Source organism: Rana temporaria, chromosome 1 (genome assembly GCF_905171775.1).
Source record: "Rana temporaria chromosome 1, aRanTem1.1, whole genome shotgun sequence".
Lineage (NCBI taxonomy): Eukaryota > Metazoa > Chordata > Amphibia > Anura > Ranidae > Rana > Rana temporaria.
In genome coordinates this window covers 460,655,410-460,677,840 of record NC_053489.1, presented here as the reverse complement: position 1 = coordinate 460,677,840, position 22,431 = coordinate 460,655,410, and the positions used below count along the sequence as shown (strand labels likewise).

At 44.4% G+C, this 22,431-nt stretch overlaps 1 protein-coding gene across 2 annotated transcripts in view; it reads right to left on the bottom strand.

Moving 5' to 3' along the window:
* The window catches only part of PDLIM5 (PDZ and LIM domain 5), a 179,845-nt gene extending 165,665 nt beyond the window's left edge, over positions 1 to 14,180 (bottom strand). Inside the window, exon 1 of one of the 2 annotated variants that reach the window (XM_040327968.1) lies at positions 14,020 to 14,180. The gene's annotated coding sequence lies outside the window, so the exon portion shown is untranslated. The remainder of the gene's footprint in view (positions 1 to 14,019) is intronic. The other variant, XM_040327977.1, reaches the window with a different exon arrangement.
* Between the last annotated feature and the right edge of the window lie 8,251 nt (positions 14,181 to 22,431).

The following is a 22,431-nucleotide window of genomic DNA, read 5'->3' as shown; positions in this document are numbered from 1 at the left end:
AAATGAATTCACAGTTTGCACATCTAAAATGTTTTTCCACAAGCTAGCCCAAAGCTACTGCTGCTCATGAAACACAAGAGCCTGACTGTAACTCTATTCTGTTCACTTCAGCACCAGTTTATAACGTAAATACATAACACTAGCCACTAAGTGATTCTTGTGGTTTCTCTTGGCTATAAAAGCTACTGTGAGCTTGTTGGCTAATCATCTTCAATAAAACAAAAGTCAAGTTGATGAAAACACAAAACCAATAATGCACAATTAGGCACCTGGCTAAGATTCATATAAGGAAAAGCAAACAGTGTGAATTCTTTGAAAACTAGCACTATATTGCACATTATGCTTGATCTGCTTATAACTGGTAGACAGCCTTTGCATCCAAACAATGCTCACTTGGATTTCCAAGTGCAATCTTTAAAGGGTCAATTGATTCAGTCATTGCTTCATAGTTCTACTGTCCTACCAATTAGCTTCAAGTGTCAGACATCTATCCATGCAGTATTCAGTCAGCTTCTGTTTAGTTCCATTAGGAAAAACAAAGTCTCCATGAATGTGGCTGACAAGGAACCCAGGCCCAGTTTATCTTTTTAAAGTGGTTCTAAAGGCGGAAGGCATTCTATGCATTAAAGCGGACCTTCAGTCATCTTTTCACCTTTCCATCTAATAAATCCTCTGCCCTTGTTGTTTTAACTTTGAATAGTAAAACATTTTTTTTTTTCTGCCAGTAAATACCTTATACAGCCCACTTCTTCGTTCTTGTCTGGTCATTAGCCTAGGCTTATGACATCATGCACAGCTCTCTCTCATGAGAGTTTGCCAGAAAGAGGGGGGAGTCATAAGAGGTTGAAATGGATGCAGCCAGACTTAGTGGAGGGAGATTTCTGCAGCATATTTGGCAAGTACAGAATCACAGTATATATATTATTATTATTATTATTATTTCAGGTACTTATATAGTGCTGTCAATTTACACAGCGCTTTACATATACAATATAGATTCACATCAGTGCCTACCCTCAAGGAGCTTATAACATAAGGCCCTCCACACACATTCATACATATACTAGGGCCAATTTGGACAGGATCTGATTACCTACCAGCATGTCTTTAGAGTATATATAAAATAATATGCAAAGTGCTTGGAGAGAAGCTTCAGAATGGCAAATTATGTGAGCACACTGCAGTTCCTCTTTAAAGTGATTGTAAAGTCTTGTTTTTTTTTTCTATTAAAATGAAAAACATGTTATACTTACCTACTCTGTGCAGTGGTATTTCACAGGATCCTCCTCTTCTTGGGTTCCTGGCTGGGGCTCCTGGCCGCTTACCACTGTTGAGTGCCCCCACAGCAAGCAGCTGGCTATGGGGGCACCTGAGCGGAGCCGCAGCTCAGTGTATCCATTTAGACACGGAACCACGCCTAGGCCCCACCCCTCTCTCTCCTCATTGGTTAACTAAGATTGATTAACAGCAGCATGAGCCAAATTGTGCCACTGCTGTGCCTCAGCCAATCAGGAGGGAGAGTCCCGAACGACCAAGGCATTAGTGGACATTGCTGGATTGAGATAGAGCTCAGGTAAGTATTGAAATGGCTGATGCAAACGGTAGATTTTTTTCTTAATGCATATGCATTAGGATAAAAAAAATCCTTCTACCTTTACAATCCCTTTAAGGTATAAAACCTTCTGGGTTCATCTCTATCCCCCCCGCCTCCCCTTATACTTACCTGAGCCCCATCTTGATCTAGTGATGTGCATGAGAGCAGCGGCTCTCCTGGGTCTCTCGCCACATTTGCTCCTGCTGCTGTCAATCACAGCCGGTGAGCCAATGGGGAGAGAGTGGGGGGCCTGAGCCATGCTCTCGTCTGTGAATGGAGCGAGCCTGCTCAAGTGCCTTCATAGCAAGAAGCATGCTATGGTGGACACTCAACAGGGGAGGAGCCAGGACAGTCGGCAAGGTACCAAAAAGAAGAGAATCGGGCTGCTCTTTACAAAACCATTGCATAGATTGATTGATTGATTGATTTTTGAGCTTAGTTAGGCGCCAAATGATGTGAGCGTCTAAGCGCCGCTGGTGAGATGTTACTTTGAATCAATCCGTGGTGAGGAAGAGAGAGAAAAGAGAAGAGAGGGCGGTGAAAGGAAAGGGTATCCAGCCCTTAGGGGAGCAAGAGGAAAGAGCCGTGAAGTGTATGAGAGAAAAAGAGAAGAAAAAAGGAACAGTGGGGATACTAGAGGAGGGGTAGAAGACATCATAGTTATTAGAGAGGCAAGAGGCCCCTTCAATGAGGGGGCGGACTGTGAGAGGGAAAAGAAAATAAATAAATGTATCCATAGGCCTGGACGAACAGCTCAGTCTTCAGTTTTTTTCTGAAGAGGAGCAGGTTAGGTGTCATCTTAAGTTCCAAGGAGAGAGCATTCCACAGCATGGCACCCCTACTCTGGAGTCGTTTGCCTCCCATGGAAGAAAGTTTAGATGGAATAACTGTGGCTAAATGTTGGGTCTTGGATCTTAATGGGCGCAAGGGTTCATAGTGCACTGCCAAGCTGTGTAAATACATAGGGCAGATTATTTTCAATTACAACTAGAGTCAGACCCTGGCTTTTTATAACACTTTTAGAAACATTGATGAGTGATGGCAGCATAAAGACCAAGAGGTCCATCAAGTCTGCTTCATTATTTAATAATTAAATATATTACATTTTTTTGTCTGAGTATAGATTTATGTTTAAATGATGGTTAAATCTAATTAGAGGTAGACCGATATGGGTTTTTCTCTGGCCGATACCGATGCCGATATTTAGAAATCACGGCGGCCGATAGCCGATTTATGATGCCGATTTTTTTGGCCCGATATGTTAAGCCGATTTTTCAGGCGCTTTTGGGCTAAACAGTAAAGTTAGCCCATATTTATTTTTTTTCAACCAAAAGTTTTCATTACCTGTTTTTGTGTAATATATATATATATATATATATATATATATATATATATATATATATATATATATATATATATATATATATATATATATATATAAAATGTAATACACAAAAACAGGTAATGAAAACTTTTGGTCGAAAAAAAAAAAAAAATATGGGCTAACTTTACTGTTTAGTTTTTTTTTTTTTTTATTTGTTAAAGTATATTTTTTCCCCAAAAAATGTGTTTGAAAGACCGCTGCGCAAATACCGTGTAACATTAAATATTGCAGCAATCGCTTTTTTATTTCCTAGGGTCTCTGCTAAAAAAAAATATATAATGTTTGGGGGTTCCAAATAATTTTCTAGCAGAAAATACAGGATTTTTACTTGTAAGCAACAAATGTAAAAAAAGATTTAGCCTTTAAATGGTTAAACTGAGAATTCTCCTACACGGAGTTCAGTTAATTGATAAGTAGCAACATTGTATATCTTTTCTAAAACTTGGCAGTCTGCCCAGGAGAGAGAGAGAGAGAGAGGTCTTCTACGGGAAGCACTTGCATTGACTTGTATTGCAGAAGCTTTTTGCAAGTCGCGGTGCTGAACTTATCAATCGGCTTTTTTAAAGCACAAATCGGCCGATGCCGATTAATTTAAAAACGCCAAATATCGGCCGATATATCGGCCAACCGATATATCGGTCGACCTCTAAATCTAATACAGTTGATACTTCCTACAGCAGAGGTACAGTAGTGAGTCAATTAACTACTCTTTCAGAAAACTTTCTAAGATTAGTTTTGAACTTTCCTCCTGCTAGTCATCTTCCCATGTTCTTGATCTTAGCTTCATATTAAAAAAAAACTTCCCTCCTAAACCTTATTCACCCTCTTAGATGTATTTAAAGGATTCGGTTACATCTGCCCTTTCCCTTCTTTCCTCCAGACTGTACATTTGAAGTTCATAAAGTCTCTTCTGATATTGTTGTATTCCTTTTCAACAGTAAAAGATTCTTGCCATAATTTCTGTTTCAGTGAACTATTCAAATGAAACCAATATCAAATACCATCAATATAAAAAAGGTGTTTTTACTCTTGACTTGGCAAGTATGCAAGTGATCTTGTATTGCAGGCCCAGAACAAAACTTCCCAACTAAACCAAATGAACAAAACAAGAACACCATCACGTACCTTTGTAAGTACAGGGTTAACATTGTTCAGCTGAATTCATTCCTAGTTATTCTATGCCAAAAGGATTATGAAACCAAACACACCCACTATCTGCCCTTCGCTTTTCTGTCTGTGCTCAACATATATTATATGGGCTGTTAAGCTATAAAATAAGAGAAAGTGCTACTACCAAGTGAAAAAGAAAAGTTGCACACAAACGAGTTTCAAAGGCAGACACTTGGAGCATTTTATGAACAGTCTGCTGATCCTTTCCTGGCCATACCATAAACATCATACTACAATTAGAATGTCTAGTGAAAACCAGAAGTATTCTTTTTTTTTTTTATGGATTTTTAAAAGAAGAGCCTAACAGGGCACACCTGTTATGAATTGTCTCTGTAGCCTGTCTCATTCCAATATTCATTTCTCAAATGTTTTCAAAGGCAAAAAGGAAGACATTTTCATCTGTCACGTCTGTTGCCCTTTTGACTCCTTTCCGTCGCCCACTGATTTTGCTGCCAATTAAAAAGCACGCACATTTCCCTTCGGCTAGATATCACAAAGCTGCCTGTAACATTATGTGTGGAACTTCCTTTCTGAAGCCAAAGTTCCAGCTCAGCACTGCTAGCACAATTAAAGAAAAATAATATTGCCAGTCTGACAGGAAGTCATTGGAAAAGCTCGGACTGTTTTGGAACAGGCTAATGAATAAGATAGCCAGTAAATGACTATGTATGTATTCATTTTCAGAATAGTAAATTTAAAATATTTACATAAAAACAATCAGAAATTCAAAAAGATTTCCCTTCATTTCCTGGGCCGTAGACTCAACAGGAAGTGAGAATGATTTTTGAATGTGAGGGAAATCCTCTCTTAGACAGTTGTCATGGGAACAATTGTCTCAATTGGAAGGTTTCTGTTCTGTAGGCAACTTAAATCTTTTGGAGTTATCCTCACTTTTATTCCCAGTGACACTGGTGACCAGGACAATTATAGAAATTGAACACAGACGCCAGTAAAAAATCTGACAGTGGCTTTAACCCCTCACCAATACCCAAATAATAAAAAATAAATACAAATAACTGTATTCTCCCATTTAAAGCATTTTTAATCACTAGCATTAGTAAATTGATAGGAAAGTGTGTTATATTTACTTGTTTTAAACTTTTTTTATTAAATTTTTTCAGTTGCTTCCTGGTTTCTGGTTTAGGACAAGACGTCATAGGGGAGAAAACAAAAAACCTTAAGAGCTCAGGAGGCGCCACTGTACTAACTACTACTAAGTAGTACAGCGATCTCCCCCACTGAGCTACTGTTTGATTTTTGTTGTTTAATCCTTTTTATTCATTTTAAATACAGTACAAAAAACATTTTCAGAAATATATTTTTGTTTTATTAATTTGCGACAAATTACAAAACATTCAATTACGAAGATAACTCAAACACGACACGAGAGCTATTGTGTTCTGACAGGGGGACTGCCCCCCGCCCCCACCAGAACACACCGGTCACAGCTCTCAGCCAATGCCATGCAAATCAGGCTGCTACACCCCAGTGGTTAGCTGTGCATACTGTACTTGAAAGTTAACCCAGCGTCAATAATATTTTTACTCTCATTGGGCCGCGTACACATGATCGGAAAACCCGACAAGAAAAACGTGGATTTTTTTCCGGCGTAATTTTGTCTCAAACTTGTGTTGCATACACACGGTCACACAAATGTTGTCTGAAATTCCGACCATGAAGAACAGGGTGACGTACAACACTACGACGAGCCGAGAAAAATGAAGTTCAATGATTCCGAGCATGCGTCAAATTGATTCAGAACTTGCTTGTTTTTTTGTGCGTCGGAATTGCATACAGACGATCGGAATTGCCGACAAGAACTTTTCCCATCGAAAAATTTGAGAACCAGCTTCCGAAAAAAAAAAGGCCGATGGGGTCGTCAAACGAAATTTCCGACCAAAAGCACACATCAAACTTTTCTTGTTGGAAATTCTGATCGTGTGTACGCGGCATTAATGTTTTAAAGTGAAGCCTGCCATAAATCACTTTAATATTGGCAGATTCATACACCACCCGGGTAGCGGCGTGCTGACCTCATCACTACATACAGAGTCCCGGAGTGAACGGGCTGTGTTAGCCGGCCGGCTACATATTTTCACATGTAAATTTTTATCTACTTATTGTAAGTGTGATTTTAAATATCTTTTATATTAAATTGTTTTACTGGATTACGCTATGTCAGCCTTCTTTCCTTCTTCACCTTGGCTGTAATTATAACTGATCATCTGTGAGCGGTGGGAGATTTAGGCCCCTTTCACATTGAGGAGTTTTTCAGGCGGTAAAGCGCTAAAAATAGCGCTGCTATCCCGCCTGAAAAACTCCTGCACTGCAGACTCAATGTGAAAGCCCGAGGGCTTTCACACTGAGGCGATGCGCTGGCGGGAGACAAAAAAAATCTCCTGTCAGCAGCATCTTTGGAGCGGTGAGAGGAGCGGCATGTATACCGCTCCTTCCCATTGAAAACAATGGGAACCGCGGCAATACTGCCCGCAATGCGCCTCTATAGAGGCGCATTGCGGGCGATATTAACTCTTTATCGGCCGCTAGCGGGGGTTAATACCGCACCGCTAGCGGCTGATACCCGCGGCAATTCCGGCGGTATAGCACCGCTATTTTTAGCGGCGTTATACCGCCACCGCAGCTCCTGCCTCAGTCTGAAAGGGGCCTTATCGGTTCCCGGATAAAGGACATCTTGCTGCATAGACCCCTAGGCTGGGTAGAAAGCCACACGCCAACAGAAGATCTCTGGTTGGGATCTTCCCTTTCGGTAAGAGGCAGTTTGTTTGGAAGGTGGAGGATTTCCTTTCTATCTTATCACTGTTCTGTGGTTCCCTTTGGTTTGATGTCACCATTTTATTTGAAGGAGAGCAGTGTATTTTCAGCTACCAAACCACCATCTGATGCGTCTTTCCCTTGGAAATAGGACATCGATTTGCTTAATTTTTCATTGGGACTCATTGGAACGTGTTACGGATAGGGTAACCCATTCGTCTTAGTGCTTTCAACCTATCAATAGCACAATGATTTCATATATTCATGCTAGTTAGTTTTATGTCTGAATATCACGTTATTTGCCAGGCTTATTTTTATTTTACATACACCACCCAGCTCAACAAAAGTACATTTTTCAATCAACTTTTGTTGAAGGAGCTAGGTGGAAAATTATCAGCCATTCAAATGTATTCTGAAAGTAGTGGGTGCTGCCTGTCAGAATAAAATAGCCAGCAGGGGGAGACTCCTCTATAAAATGTATCTCATTTAGCCCAAGGGTTGAAATGAGAAAATTTGGCTAGTCTGATACTTTCATGTATTTCACAGAGGTCACATTACACCACCCTGACAAAATACTGCTTTTATCTCCAGAAGGATGCAGCCACATAAACATAAATCATCCCAATGCAGGTAAAGGGCAGCTACTATGTTCTAGAACTGCAAGCTTTAGACGCTATTCCAAAATCGTATGCAGACTGTATATTCTAACCAAATGCACAAGTTCTAATCTGCATTTTGATGTTTCCCATAATTAGGGATCATGCATTTCCTTGTCACCAAATTACTAGTGTAAATCAAATACGTGTTCCAACCAAAATGGCCTTTTTGTGGAAACAGAACCCGTTTGGATTGAAACATTTTTTAGTAAGGTTATGGTGAGTTAAAAAAAAAAAAAAAAAACTGTACATCTAGAACAGCTGGTTTGTAGCAGGGATACAACAGAAAATTACAGAGCCATGTATTTTATCTTCACACCATATTTATAAAACATAGTCCAAACAAACTGCACTCCTTATGATACTTGACCTTTAAATAAATCAGTGTTTGCTACATATGGTGCTAAATCCAGATGTCATGGGTTTCTTATGACTGATCTAATGCTTTCTTCACAATAAATACATGAACACGTTTATTTGGAGTACTAGGGACTTTATTCACAAAGCACTTGCCTGTAAAGTTGAGGCGGCGTAGCGTAAATCACCCGGCGGAATTCAAATTCGGCGGGTAGGGGGCGTGTATCATTTAAATCAAGCATGTCCCCGCGCGGAACGAACTGCGCATGCGCCGGCCGCGACTGAATCTCAGTGCGCATGCTCCAAATCACGTCGCTAATTGTCAATGAAAGCGACGTGAGCGTAACTTAAGCCCAGCTCAATTGTGAATCGACTTACGCAAACAGCGTAAATTACGTCTGTCCCGACGTCCATACTTAACATTGGCTGCGCCTCACTATAGCAGGGGTAACGTTACACCGGGCGTAAGTCTGACGTAAACAGATACGTCGGCCTAGCGTACGTTCGTGAATCGGCGTATTTGCTCATTTGCATATTTAACAACGGGAATGCCACCTAGCGGCCAGCGTAAATATGCATCTAAGATACGACGGTGTAAGTGCCTTACGCCGGTCGTATCTTAGCAACATTTAAGCGTATCTCATTATGAGCATACGCTTAAATTTGAGCAGGCTCAGATTAGGACTTACGACGGTGTATCTACTGATACGCCCGTCGTAAGTCTTTCTGAATCTGGCCCTTAAAGTGGAAGTTCACCCAAAAAATCTATTTTTAACATTAGATTGAGGCTAATTATGGAAAGCAGAATCGGGTGTTTTTTTTTTTAAATCAATGCAGTACTTACCGTTTTAGAGATAGATGTTCTCCCGCCGCTTCCGGGTATGGGCTGGGGGACTGGGCGTTCCTATTTGATTGACAGCCTACAGCACATTCGGCAACTCGTGACGCGCTGTATGCGACCGTCGGAAGGCTGTCAATCAAATAGGAACACCCAGTCCCGAAGATCATACCCGGAAGCGGCAGGGAACATCTATCTCTAAAACGGTAAGTACTGCATTGATTTAAAAAAAAAAAAACGATTCTGCTTCCCGTAATTAGCCTCAATCTAATGTTAAAAAAAAATTCCGGGTGAACCCCCGCTTTAAGCTTTGAGATAAAAAAAGAAATGGAAGCCGTTTGGTTTCTATGCACGGCTGCACCAGATTTTACAATCCAGTTTTAGTAAATCAACCTCTGTGTGTTTAAATTAGCCTTAGGCTAGATTCACATCTATGCATGTTGCTTTTGAGCGTTTCTGCATTGCTTTTGCTGTAATTTTACTGCGATTATCCCGTGATTTTTTTTTTATACATTCACTGTATATAGCTGGTTAATAAGGCGCGGGTCGGGAAGACCATATCAGACCTTTATCAGAGCATGCAGCCTGGTAGGTCAGGAAAGGGAAGCGAGGAGCAAGCGCCCCCCCCTCCTGAACCATATGGGGGGAGGGGGTGCTTTGGGGCAGGGGGGGCTCATCGGATGGCTATATTATAGATGTCAGACAGCGGGGGACATCACATTTGTTTTTAGCGGATAACTGGTGGCAAGGAAGAAGACAGCGGCGGCGAGAAAGACAGCCGCAGAGTGGGAAGAAGACAGCGGCGGCAGGAAAATAAGACAGCGGCGGTGAGGAAGACAGCCGCACAATGGGAAGAAGACAGTGACGGGAAGGAAGAAGTCAGTGGCAGGAAGGAAGACGACAGCGGTGGCAAGGAAGAAGACAGCGGTGGCAAGGAAGAAGACAGCGGCGGCAAGGAAGAAGACAGCGGCGGCAAGGAAGAAGACAGCGGCGGCAAGGAAGAAGACAGCGGCGGCACGAAAAGACGACAGCGGGGGTGAGGCAGACAGCCGCAGAATGGGAAGAAGACAGTGGTAAGAAGAAAAAAGACAGCGGTGGCAAGGAAGAAGACAGCGGCAGCACGAGAAGAAGACATCGGCGGTGAGGAAGACAGCCGCAGAATGGGATGAAGACAGTGGCGGGAAGGAAGAAGATAGCGGTGGCAAGAAAGAAGACAGCAGCGGCACAAGAAGAAGACAGCGCTATTTTTTTTACTAAAGGACTTGTCAAAAAGGAGCTCTTGCTTTGTTTTTTACATTTCACAGCGTTTTTGGTGAATGGGTAGGGGTATGATGTACTAGAGCTGCACGATTAATCGTGAAGAATCGAAATCGCAATCTTTTTTACTTTCGTCAAAACAGCATGTCACGATCTTTCTAACAAGTGCAGAGAGTTCTCACAGCTGGATAAACAAAATCCAGGCAGCATGCCAAGTTTTAATACAACATGCTAATAAGTGAATGAATGAATGAATGAAAAACTTATAAAGCGCGGCGCATGCGAACTGAATCGCTTCTGGGCGCTAAATAAGTGGAAACAAAGTATCTCTTCGTTCTTTTATCAAAGGAAATAACTCCAGGGTGTAGATGAAGGAAGTTAAACCATTTAAAGGAGTTGTAAAGGAATTTTTTTTTTTTTTTAAATAACAAACATGTTATACTTACCTCCACTGTGCAGTTCGTTTTGCACACAGTGGCCCCGATCCTGGTCTTCTGGGGTCCCTCGGCGGCTGTCGTGGCTCCTCCCCGCAGCAACTACACACGGCCATAGCCGCTGCTGTATCACTCGGCCCCGCCCCCCCGGCGCTTAATTGGATGTGATTGACAGCAGCGCCAGCCAATGGCTGCGTTGCTTTCAATCCATCCACTGCAGCCAATCAACGAGCAACGGGCTTCGACTCGAGGAGGATGACGGGGGCGAGCACGGGACTTTCGAAGGGTCAGGTAAGTAAAACGGGGGCTCGGGCTTTATCATCTGATGTTTTTTTCACCTTAATGCATAGAATGCATTAAGGTGAAAAAACAAAATTCCTTTACAACTTCTTTAAAGACCAAACCTTTTCTGACATTTGTTGCTTACAAGAAAAAAATATTATTTTCTGCTAGAAAATTACTTGGAACACCCAAACATGATATATATTTTTTTTAGCAGAGACCCTACAGAATAAAATGGTGGTTGTTGCAAAATTTTATGTCACGCTGTATTTGCGCAACGGTTTTTCAAATGCATTTAAAAAAAGAATACAGTTTAATGAATTAAAAAAAAAAAAAAAAACAGCAAAGTTAGCCCAATTTGTTTGTATAATGTGAAAGAAGATGTTACACCGCGAGAATCGTGATCTTTATTTAAAGCAAAAAAAATGTGATTCTCATTTTATCCAGAATCATGCAGCTCTATGATGTACCCGATACCCATTCACATGGGGGGGTGCAGGATCTGGGGATCCCCTGGTTAATGGGGGCTTCCAGATTCCGATAAGCCCTCCGTGCGCAGACCCCGACAACCACTGGCCAGGGTTGTCGGGAAGAGGCGCTTGTATCCATCAACATGGGGGCAAGGTGCTTTGGGGTGGGGGGGGGGGCGGTAAACAGCATCACGTGAACCTTGTTGCCCAAAAAAACAATGCAGGTGCTTCTTTTGGGCGACATGCTTCCTGCGATTTCAGCGCAATAATTTCAGCAGGACCGCACTGCGTTTTTAGGTGCCATTCAAATGAATGGTATCTGAAATGTGCGTTGTGTGATTAGTCATTCCCACCTGGGTTCGTTCATCATATTTAAAATAGCATGTACTAGGCTTTAGGCTGCATTCATGCTTTTTTTTCATGCTATTTTGATCGCGGGCAGATTTCCCACGATTCTGCCCGCGACCAAAAAGCATGAATGCAGCCTTAGGCCTAATACATGCTATTTTAAAATCAGACGAACGATGAAAATAATTTTTCCGTGTCCTCGTCCCATGTTGAAAATGAGTATGCCTAAAATGGTACGCCAATTCTCAAAAGACAGAGAACAACTTCCCACATATGTAGCTACAATCTACGTCAAGTCCATAGACACATTTTATTTCTGATCCGCTAAAAAAATAAAAAAAGCAGACATTACTAGCTAGATTCATAAAGACTTACGACGGCGTATCAGTAGATACGCTGTCGTAAGTCCGAATCCGCGCCGTCGTATCTTTATCTCAAATTGAGATACGCTTCTCTGTTGCTAAGATATGACCGGCGTAAGTCTCCTACGCCGTCGTATCTTAGCTGCATATTTACTCTGGCCGCTAGGGGCATGTACAGCGATTTACGCTGAGAATATGCAAATGAGCAAGATACGCCTATTCACGAATGTACGCACGCCCGTCGCAGTAAGATACGCCGTTTACGTAAGGCGTTTTCAGGTGTAAAGATAAACCACCAAAAAGATGGCGCAGCCAATGTTAAGTATGGACGTTGGGACAGCCGTCGAATTTCACGTCGTTTGCGTAAGCCGATTCAGAATGGGGCTGGGCGTAGGTTACGTTCACGTCGAAAGCAAGGAGTACTTGCGACGTGATACTGAGCATGCGCGCGCATGTGCCGTACGATCAGCGCTTCATTTACATGTATGGTAATGAATCGTGAATTCATTACCATACAACACGCCCCCTACCTGCCTATTTTGAATTAGGTGGGGTTACGCCGGGCCATTTGCGCTACGCCGACGTAACTTAGGAGGCAAGTGCTTTGTGAGTACAGTACTTGCCTCACTATCTTACGTCGGCGTAGTGCAAATGGGATGCGCTACGCCGACCTAAAGATAGGCGGCTGTACCTGAATCTGGCTATACAATAACAAGCTATATATTTTTTGTATCTTTCAGAAAGTTTCTTCTGAACAGTCCATATCGGCTCTCGAACGCGTTGTTCTTACGAACAGAAAGAGCCAATGTTCTATCGAGAAATGCCCTCAATCGAAAAATGCCCTTGATGGGTCTGCGCATGCGTAGTATGCAACGTCCCCCCCGCTAATATGTTGATCAGCTGACGTGGCGTCAACATGGCCCATGCGCAGATCGTCGGAGGCAGTATCCGACAATCTGCTAAGCGCAGAGATAGAATGTAATTGTCAGATTCTGACTCGCTATTGCGGGGCGGGTTGTGGGTGTGTTGAAGGGCGGGTTTTGTGTGTGTTTTAACCTGCCCTTAGACACAGCCGAAACCCGCCGTTTAACACACTCAAGCCGCCGTGCAACAAACAGAAACCAGGTCATTCAATACAGGCAAAACCCGTACCGCAACAGCGAGGCAGAATCTGACCATTTCATTCTCTCTCAGCGCTTAGCACATCATCAGATACTGCCTCCGACGGATCTGCGTATGCGCCGTGTCGACATCAAGCCAGCTGATCAACATATCAGCTGGAGTGACTATGCGTACTGCGCATGCGCAGACCCATTAGAGGCATTTTTCGACGAAGGGCATTTCTCAAAAGAACACCGGTTTACACTAAGAATGGCACAGAAATACACTGTGCGTTCCTGTGAGATTCACATGCGGTAATGAAATTGTGCTGCACCAAAAGTAGCGCATACAATACGTTACATTTGGAAACTCACTGAAACCAGATCGCATCAATTTTCTGTACCTTGCAATCTGCGTTTGGGGTGTACTTAACTTACTATTGACACAGATCACAAATGCGTTTTGAACACGGCGTGGGAAATGTGTACATAACGCAGGTTTTCGCACCGCGTCCTGGTGTGATGCGGCTCAAAAGTCGAATGAACGATCGTTCCCAATACAGATAAAGTGTGTGCTTTAGACTAGTAAAGCACTGCTACATTTTTCCTCACAGCAGCTTTAACTCCCCCATTATAACCCCAGCTATTAACATACAAGTGACTACATACAAAGTACATATAAAGCAGTGTGAGGATTTCCAGTCATTCCTGTCAGGACTGGACTCTAATGACAATGGCTGCTCCCCATTAGTGTCAGTGATACGGCAGGGAGGAGGAAGGGAGTATCACTGTCATTTCCCAGTCTTGTCTGGGCAGGCAGGGTGCAGACCTCTGCCCTCTTCCCACAATTCCCAACGGCTAATAATCAATCATTCACCCCCCACCCTGCACAACAAGGGTGCCCATAATACATGCACACTCATTACAAAGTGGAGTTGTGCACTTGTAATGTACACAAAGTTTTTCTTCTTATAGTAATAGTATGGAGCACCCACCTCTCAGAGGACTTGTGTGCCGGCCACTCAGCTCTGCAATGCTCTGCCTTTCTGTCTCGTGTAGAACTTCCGCCTGTGGGTTTTATATGAGAGCAGCTCTCTCTCTCTTGGGTGTTCTCTTCCTCTGTCTACCTCACAGGGACAGTCCGCTGACCCCTCCCAGAGAAAAGAGGGCGGCGGGCAGAGTAGCGCTGACAAGGGAGGGTGCAGGGAACCTGGGCAGACGACGCCTCGCCCAGCTAGGTGCAGCGCCTGTGTCCTTCTCACTGAAATGTGACAAACACTAATCTTTTCCTATGTACTAAAAGTCAGCTCACATGCTTCCTGTCACTTTCTATTCTATGTGAGGAGAAGCAGAGAGGAGTACTGCTCTTATCATACACATGAACACAGCTCTGCTCTATACTGTATATGTGTGGGACACACCTCATAATGCTCCATATGTGTGCAATACACCTCACACTGCTCCATATGTGTGCGATACACCTCACACTGCTCCATATGTGTGCGATACACCTCACACTGCTCCATATGTGTGCGATACACCTCACACTGCTCCATACGTGTGCGGTACACCTCACACTGCTCCATACGTGTGTGATACACCTCACACTGCTCCATACGTGTGCTATACACCTCACACTGCTCCATACGTGTGCGATACACCTCACACTGCTCCATACGTGTGCGATACACCTCACACTGCTCCATACGTGTGCGATACACCTCACACTGTTCCATACGTGTGCGATACACCTCACACTGCTCCATACGTGTGTGATACACCTCACACTGCCCCATACGTGTGCGATACACCTCACACTGCTCCATACGTGTGTGATACACCTCACACTGCCCCATACGTGTGCGATACACCTCACACTGCTCCATACGTGTGCAATACACCTCACACTGCTCCATACGTGTGTGATACAACTCACACTGCTCCATACGTGTGCGATACACCTCACACTGCCCCATACGTGTGCGATACACCTCACACTGCTCCATACGTGTGCGATACACCTCACACTGCTCCATACGTGTGCGATACACCTCACACTGCTCCATACGTGTGTGATACAACTCACACTGCTCCATATGTGTGCGATACATCTCACACTGCTCCATATGTGTGCGATACATCTCAGGCCTCGTACACACGACAGAGATTCTCGGCAGAATTCGCCGAGAAACTCGGTCAAAACCCGGATTCTGCCGAGAATCTCTGTCGTCTGTACAGTTTTGGCTCGATGGAGCCGCCGAGGAGCTCGACGAGAAAATAGAGAACATGTTCTCTATTTTCTCGTTGGCCGCGTTGTTCTATAGGAGAAGGCGGCCCGCCGAGCTCCTCGGCGGCTTCATCCCAAAAAGAGACGAGGAACTCGACGTGCCAAGCACGTCGAGTTCCTCTGTCGTGTGTACGGGGCCCCACACTGCTCCATACGTGTGTGATACAACTCACACTGCTCCATATTTGTGTGATACATCTCGATATGTGTGCGATCAGGGCCGGACTTACCATTGGGCTTGACTGGGCTCAAGCCCATGGGCCCCGCCCAATAGGGGGCCCCCTTTTTTATTTATTTTTTATTAAAAAAAAAGTTTTTTTATATATTTTTTATTTATATATATATATATATATATATATATATATATATATATATATATATATATATATATATATATATATATATATTTAGTATTATTATTAAAGGGCCCAGAAGTCCCCAGGGCCCCATGTGGCAATCCCCCCCCTTTTTTTCTTTTTTTTTTTATAAATGTTTATTTTTTAAATTTTGTTTATATTTTTTTATTTTTTATTAAAAGGCCCAGAGGTCCCCAGGGTCCTGGATGGCAACCTCCCTTTTGTATGTATTTTTTTATAAATGTTTATTTATTTTTATTAAAGGGCCCAGAGGTTTCTTTTTTCTTTTTATTAAAGGGCCCAGAGGTCCCCAGGGCCTCGGATGGCTACCCCCATTTTTTTATATATATATTTCTTTATTTCTTGTTTTTTTTGTAAAGCCCCCCCCGCTTCTCAATTTGTGGCAGCCCCCCCGGTTCTCAATTTCAGGCGGGAGGGGGCCCATGCCTTAAGCTGTGTAAGGGGCCCCAAAATTCCTGATGGCGGCCCTGCGTATACTTCCCAACACGCACGGATTCTGCGGGACTTTCCCGCACAGACAGCTTCTTCCCGCAGTCCCGCCAAAGGGTTAATTTTCCCGCACTGCAAGAGGAGGCAGCACGGAAGCAGGAGGAACCGGAGCGGTGTGTGGAGGACTGTGGCTGCTGAAGGGAAGAAAGCTGACAGCCGGGCTAATGACAGTCTGTGGCCCCGGCTGTCGGCACAGGTGAGAGGCACTCCCCCCCCGCTCAACAACTGCGAAACCCCCCCCAGGAGGAACCGGAGTGGTGCGTGGATGTCTACTGAAGGGAAGAGAGCCGACACATTCCGTGCACAGGTGAGAGGCACCCCCCCCCCCGCTCAACAACACCCCCCCAACAACTTTAATGTGCACCCCCCCGCTCAACAACTTTAATGTGCACCCCCCGCCCAACAACTATGATCCCCCCTCGCTCAACATCTTTGATCCCCCCCCAATTCTCGGCTCCAGGGGGCCCCTTCAACACTCAAGCCCAGGGGCCCCCACCACCCTAAGTCCTGCCCTGTGTGCGATACACCTCACACTGCTTCATATGTGTGCGATACATCTCACACTGCTCCATATGTGTGCGATACACCTCACACTGCTCCATACGTGTGCGATACACCTCACACTGCTCCATATGTGTGCGATACACCTCACACTGCTCCATATGTGTGCGATACATCTCACACTGCTCCATATGTGTGCGATACATCTCACACTGCTCCATATGTGTGCGATACATCTCATACCGCTCCATATGTGTGCGATACACCTCACACTGCTCCATATGTGTGCGATACACCTCACACTGCTCCATATGTGTGCGATACATCTCACACTGCTCCATAAGTGTGCGATACATCTCACACTGCTCCATATGTGTGCGATACATCTCACACTGCTCCATATGTGTGCGATACATCTCATACCGCTCCATATGTGTGCGATACACCTCACACTGCTCCATATGTGTGCGATACACCTCACACTGCTCCATATGTGTGCGATACATCTCACACTGCTCCATAAGTGTGCGATACATCTCACACTGCTCCATATGTGTGCGATACATCTCACACTGCTCCATAAGTGTGCGATACATCTCACACTGCTCCATATGTGTGCAAATCATCTCACAGACAGACCTCCCAACTATGGAACTTGAGGAAGAGGAATACTTTGGGATGAAGAAGACACAAGGCATGCTGTGAGGAAATGGGAACGGCTAAATTGGTTGTCATTAAAGGGTTAGGTCAGCTTTGTACTACATGAAAAGAGGAACTCACCACACCCGCCCCACACCCCTTATCCTTGCTGTACTTACCTTCATGGATGATTAGCTTTCACTTCCCGCAAAAGCTGTACCTGGGCGTTTTATAAACACGCTCTTCTGCACCTTTCTTTCTTCCAGGATGGCTCAGACTCATTCTCATTGGTCAGTGTGTTCATAGCTGACCAATATCCTCTCACCACACACCTGTTTACTGCATTTTTTTGGTGCAACATGGCAGCATACATGTGGTAGTATGCTGCCATGTATTGGCGCCAGTAAAGGAAGGTAAGTATTTGATACAATGTTCCGTTTTCCTGGCACCAACATGGTAGCATACTACCACATGTACGCTGCCATAGACTGGCGCCAAGAAATTAAAATGATGGTAAGTATTTGACACAATATTCAGTTTCCCTGGTACCAACATGGCAGCGTTCTACCATAGGTATGCTGCCATAGATTGGCGCCAAGAAAAGAAAATTACAATAAGTATTTGATACAATTTTCGATTTTCCTGGCACCAACATGGCCGCATATATACCAAATGGATGCTGAGAGGGATTGTCATCAAGAAAGGAAAATTACAGTAAGTATATGATACAATTTTTCCATTTTCCTGGCATCAACATGGCAGCATACTACCACATGTATGCTGCCATGGATTGGTACCGTGAAAGGCAAATTATGGTAAAAATTTGATATAGAGCTGCACGATTCTGGCTAAAATGAGAATCACAATTATTTTGCTTAGAAGATAGATCACGATTCTCTCACGATTCTCGCAGCGTAACATCATCTTTTACATTAAAACAAAAAAAATTGGTATAACTTTACTGTTTAGTTTTTTATTTTATTTATTCATTGAAGTGTATTTTTTTACCAGAAAATTGTGTTTTAAAGACCGCTGGGCAAATACAGTGTGACATAAAATATGCCATTTTATTCCCTAGATCAGTGATGAAGAACCTTGGCACCCCAGATGTTTTGGAACTACATTTCCCATGATGCTCATGCACTCTGCAGTATAGTTGAGCATCATGGGAAATGTAGTTCCAAAACATCTGGGATGCCAAGGTTCACAATCACTGCCCTAGAGGGTCTCTGCTAAAATATATATAATGTTTGGGGGTTCCAAGTAATTTTCTAGCAAAAATACTGATTTTAACTTAAGAAACAAGTGTCAGAAAAAGATTTAGAGCCAGTTCACACCAGACGCAGTTCCGTTCAGTTCTGTGCGCTTTTTTATGCACTAAAAATGCATGCACAGTGTTTTTGACGTATTCCAATGGCTCTAGTTCACACCATGCAGTCAGTTTCCAGTTCGTTTACAGTGGAAAAACTGGTGAACTAGCACTTAGACTTTAAGGGCCAGATTCTCGTCCAGCGGCGTATATTTGCGGCGGCGTAACGTATCCGATTTACGTTACGCCTCCGCAACTTAGACGGGCAAGTGCTGTATTCTCAAAGCACTTGCTTCGTAAGTTGCGGTGGCGTACCGTAAATCGGCCGGTGTAAGCCCGCCTTATTCAAATGTGGGACAGGGGGCGTGTTTTATGTTAATCTTCTGTGACCCGACGTGATTGACGTTTTTCACGAACGGCGCATGCGCCGTCCGTGGAAATCTCCCAGTGTGCATTGCTCCTAATACGCCGCAAGGACGTATTGGTTTTGACGTGGACGTAAATTACGTCCAGCCCCATTCACGAGTTACGCAAACGAGGCAAAATTTTCAAATTTTGTCGCGGGAACGACGGCCATACTTAACATTGGTACGCCGCACTTACGCCACAATATAGCAGGGGTAACTATACGCCAGGAAAAGCCTAACGTAAACGGCATAAATGTACTGCGTCGGCCGGGCGTACGTTTGTGAATTTGCGTATCTTGCTGATTTACATATTTCGACGCGTAAATCAGCATACACGCCCCTAGCGGTCAGCGTAAAAATGCAGTTACGATCCGACGGCGTAAGAGACTTACGCCTGTCGGATCTAAGGGAAATCTATGCTAACTGATTCTAAGAATCAGGCGCATAGATACGACAGCGCGACTCAGAGATACGATGGCGTATCTGGAGATACGCCGTCGTATCTCCACTGAGAATCTGGCCCTAAGTGGTTAAACTTCCTGTATTTACAGTACACACAGAAGTTTATCCCTTTGATCTAAGAAGGAAGCGTTACAATGTTTCATGTTGTTAAAAACTGGGCAGACTGCCTGGATTTTTCCTTTTCACAGCTGAGTGAGCAGAGAAGTCTCTACACTTGAAGAATGAAAGAATCTGCCAACTCTGCAATAGAGATCGTGAGCGGGGCTGAATCGAGAGCACAATTTTTTAACGATTAATTGTGCAGCTCTAATTTGATACAATGTTCCCTTTTTCAGATCCCTGGACCACTTCATCGGCTGCGAGGTCAGCACAAGATAATCAAGGAAGGTAATAATTGCAGCGAGAACAAGAGATGTGTGTGGGGGGAGGGGGTTAGTTCCCCATTTGGACTCTTTCACACTGGTGGTAAGTTTACAGCCCTCTGAAAAGCAATCTGTGTGGTATAGTGGCAGGTGTGCAAGTGTGCCCCCCCTTTTTTTTTTTTTTTTACCTTTTTTTCTAATTGTCGAATGGCTTTTTTACATAGCAGGACCACACCACAATTGTAAAACCGAGCGTTAGCAGTGGATCTCAATGGGAGGGTTTGACAGGGCCAGCAGCATGTGTACAGAATGTTAGAATGTTAGCATCTCAGTGGGCAGCCAGGGGATAATAAAACTGTGGCTGGTTTTACTGACCACCCGTGTAAAAAGGCCTTATGTGTTTCCAAGGCTGCAGTGACAGAATTTACAGAGCAGTTCTGGGACAAGGTTACATAGTTACTTTAGTTAGTCAGGTTGAAAAAAGACACAAGTCTATCCAGTTCAACCACAAAAGGTCATCTAGGGCCCAGGGTGAACATGCCAGACTGTGCCCTCCCACAAGATGTATAAGCATGAGGTGTCAGCAAACCCCCCCCCCCCCCCCAAGAATAAATTCCCCTCCTCCCAGGACAAATCCACCCCTCTACTGAAATCCCCTCCCGCCCAAAAACACAAATGCCCCCCAAAAAATCATCCCTCATAGCACAAATCTTCTACCCTTCAAATTTCCCCTCCAAATACATATGCTCCACCCCCCACTCAAAATCCACCCTTCCAGTACAACCCCCCCCCCCCCCCCCCAGCACATATATTCACCCTCACAAAAATTTCACTTCCTAGTACAAATGCTTCCCAATCATCCTAACTAGCACATATCCCCACACCCACCAATTCACCTCTTCTACCACAAACCCCCCCAAATCCCCCCTACCAGAACAAATCTTTGCTCCCCAGCACAAATGAACCCCCCCACAAATAAAAAATCACTCTCCTAGCACGTATCTTATACCCCCCCCCCCCCCAGCACAAATACTCCACCTAAAAATTCCCCTTCCTAGTATAAACCCCCCAACTCTTTCTTCCTAGCACAAATCCTCTTCTCCCATCCCAACACAAATTCCCTGACTCACCATTCCCAGAACATCCACCCAAATTTTCCTTCCTAGAGCAATGTCTACCTCCAGCTGCCCCCCCAAATTCACCATCCCAACACAAATCCCCCCCCCCCATCTCCTCACATTGGCCCCCCCTTCCACCTCACATGATGCCAGAGTGCCCATGGTAGCCGCCTCTCCTGCCCACCTCTTGTCCCGGTCCTGTCACGAAACAACTCGTTTTAATGTGACCTCGATCCACTAGAGGGCAAGCTGAGGACATGGACTGCTAGAGACTCTGGGCCGGATTCAGATAGGTTAGCGGATCTTTAGATCCGCGTAACCTATCTGATTTACGATCCGCCGCCGCAAGTTTTTGAGGCAAGTGCTTAATTCAGAAAGCACTTCTGTGGTTGAACTGGATGGACTTGTGTCTTTTTTCAACCTGACTAACTATGTAACTATGTAACTTACCTCAAAACTTGCGGCGGCGTATCGTAAATCCCCCGGCGGAATTCAAATTCCGCGGCTAGGGGGAGTGTACTATTTAAATCAGGCGCGTCCCCGCGCCGATCGAACAGCGCATGTGCCGTCCGCACATTTTCCCAGCGTGCATTGCTCCAAATGACGTCGCAAGGACGTCATTGGTTTCGACGTTAACGTAAATTACGTCCGGCCGTATTCGCGAACGACTTACGCAAACAACGTTAAAAAATTAAAAACTCGGCGCGGGAACGACGGCCATACTTAAAGCGGGAGTTCACCCAAAAATCAACTTTCTGCTGTTAGATCCAGCATACTGCTGACATCTGCAGTATGCTGGTCTTTTTTTATTTTATTTTGGTACTTATCGTTATAGCAGTATTTCTTCTATGGCTCCGAGCGGGGAATCCTTCGGGGAATGGGCGTTCCCGAAGGCAAGCAAGTTGATTGACGGCCTTCGATAGCGTGTCACGGCTTCCGAAAACAGCCGAGGTGACACTTGGCTGTTTTCGGCGCCTGCGCCTGCCGTGTAGAGCTGACTGCGCAGGCGCCGTAAATTGCAGAGCGTCACTCGTGTATCTTCGGAAGCCGTGACGCTCTATCGAAGGCAGTCAATCAACTTGCTTGTCTTGAAGGGAACGCCTATACCAGGAAGTAATCCCCGCTCGGAGGCATAGAAGAATTACTGCTAAAACGATAAGTACCAAAAAAAAAGACCAGCATACTGCAGATGTCAGCAGTATGCTGGATCTAACTGCAGAAAGTTGATTTTTGGGTGAACTCCCGCTTTAACATAGGATACGCCGCACTTACCCCTGCTATAGCAGGGGTAACTTTCCGCCGGAAAAAGCCGAACGCAAACGACGTAAAAAAAAAGCGCCGGGCGGTCGTTTGTTTCTGAATCTGCGTAAATGCTCATTTGCATATTTGACGCGTAAGAGACACGGAAGCGCCACCTAGCGGCCGGCCTGGAATTGCAGCCTAAGATCCGACGGTG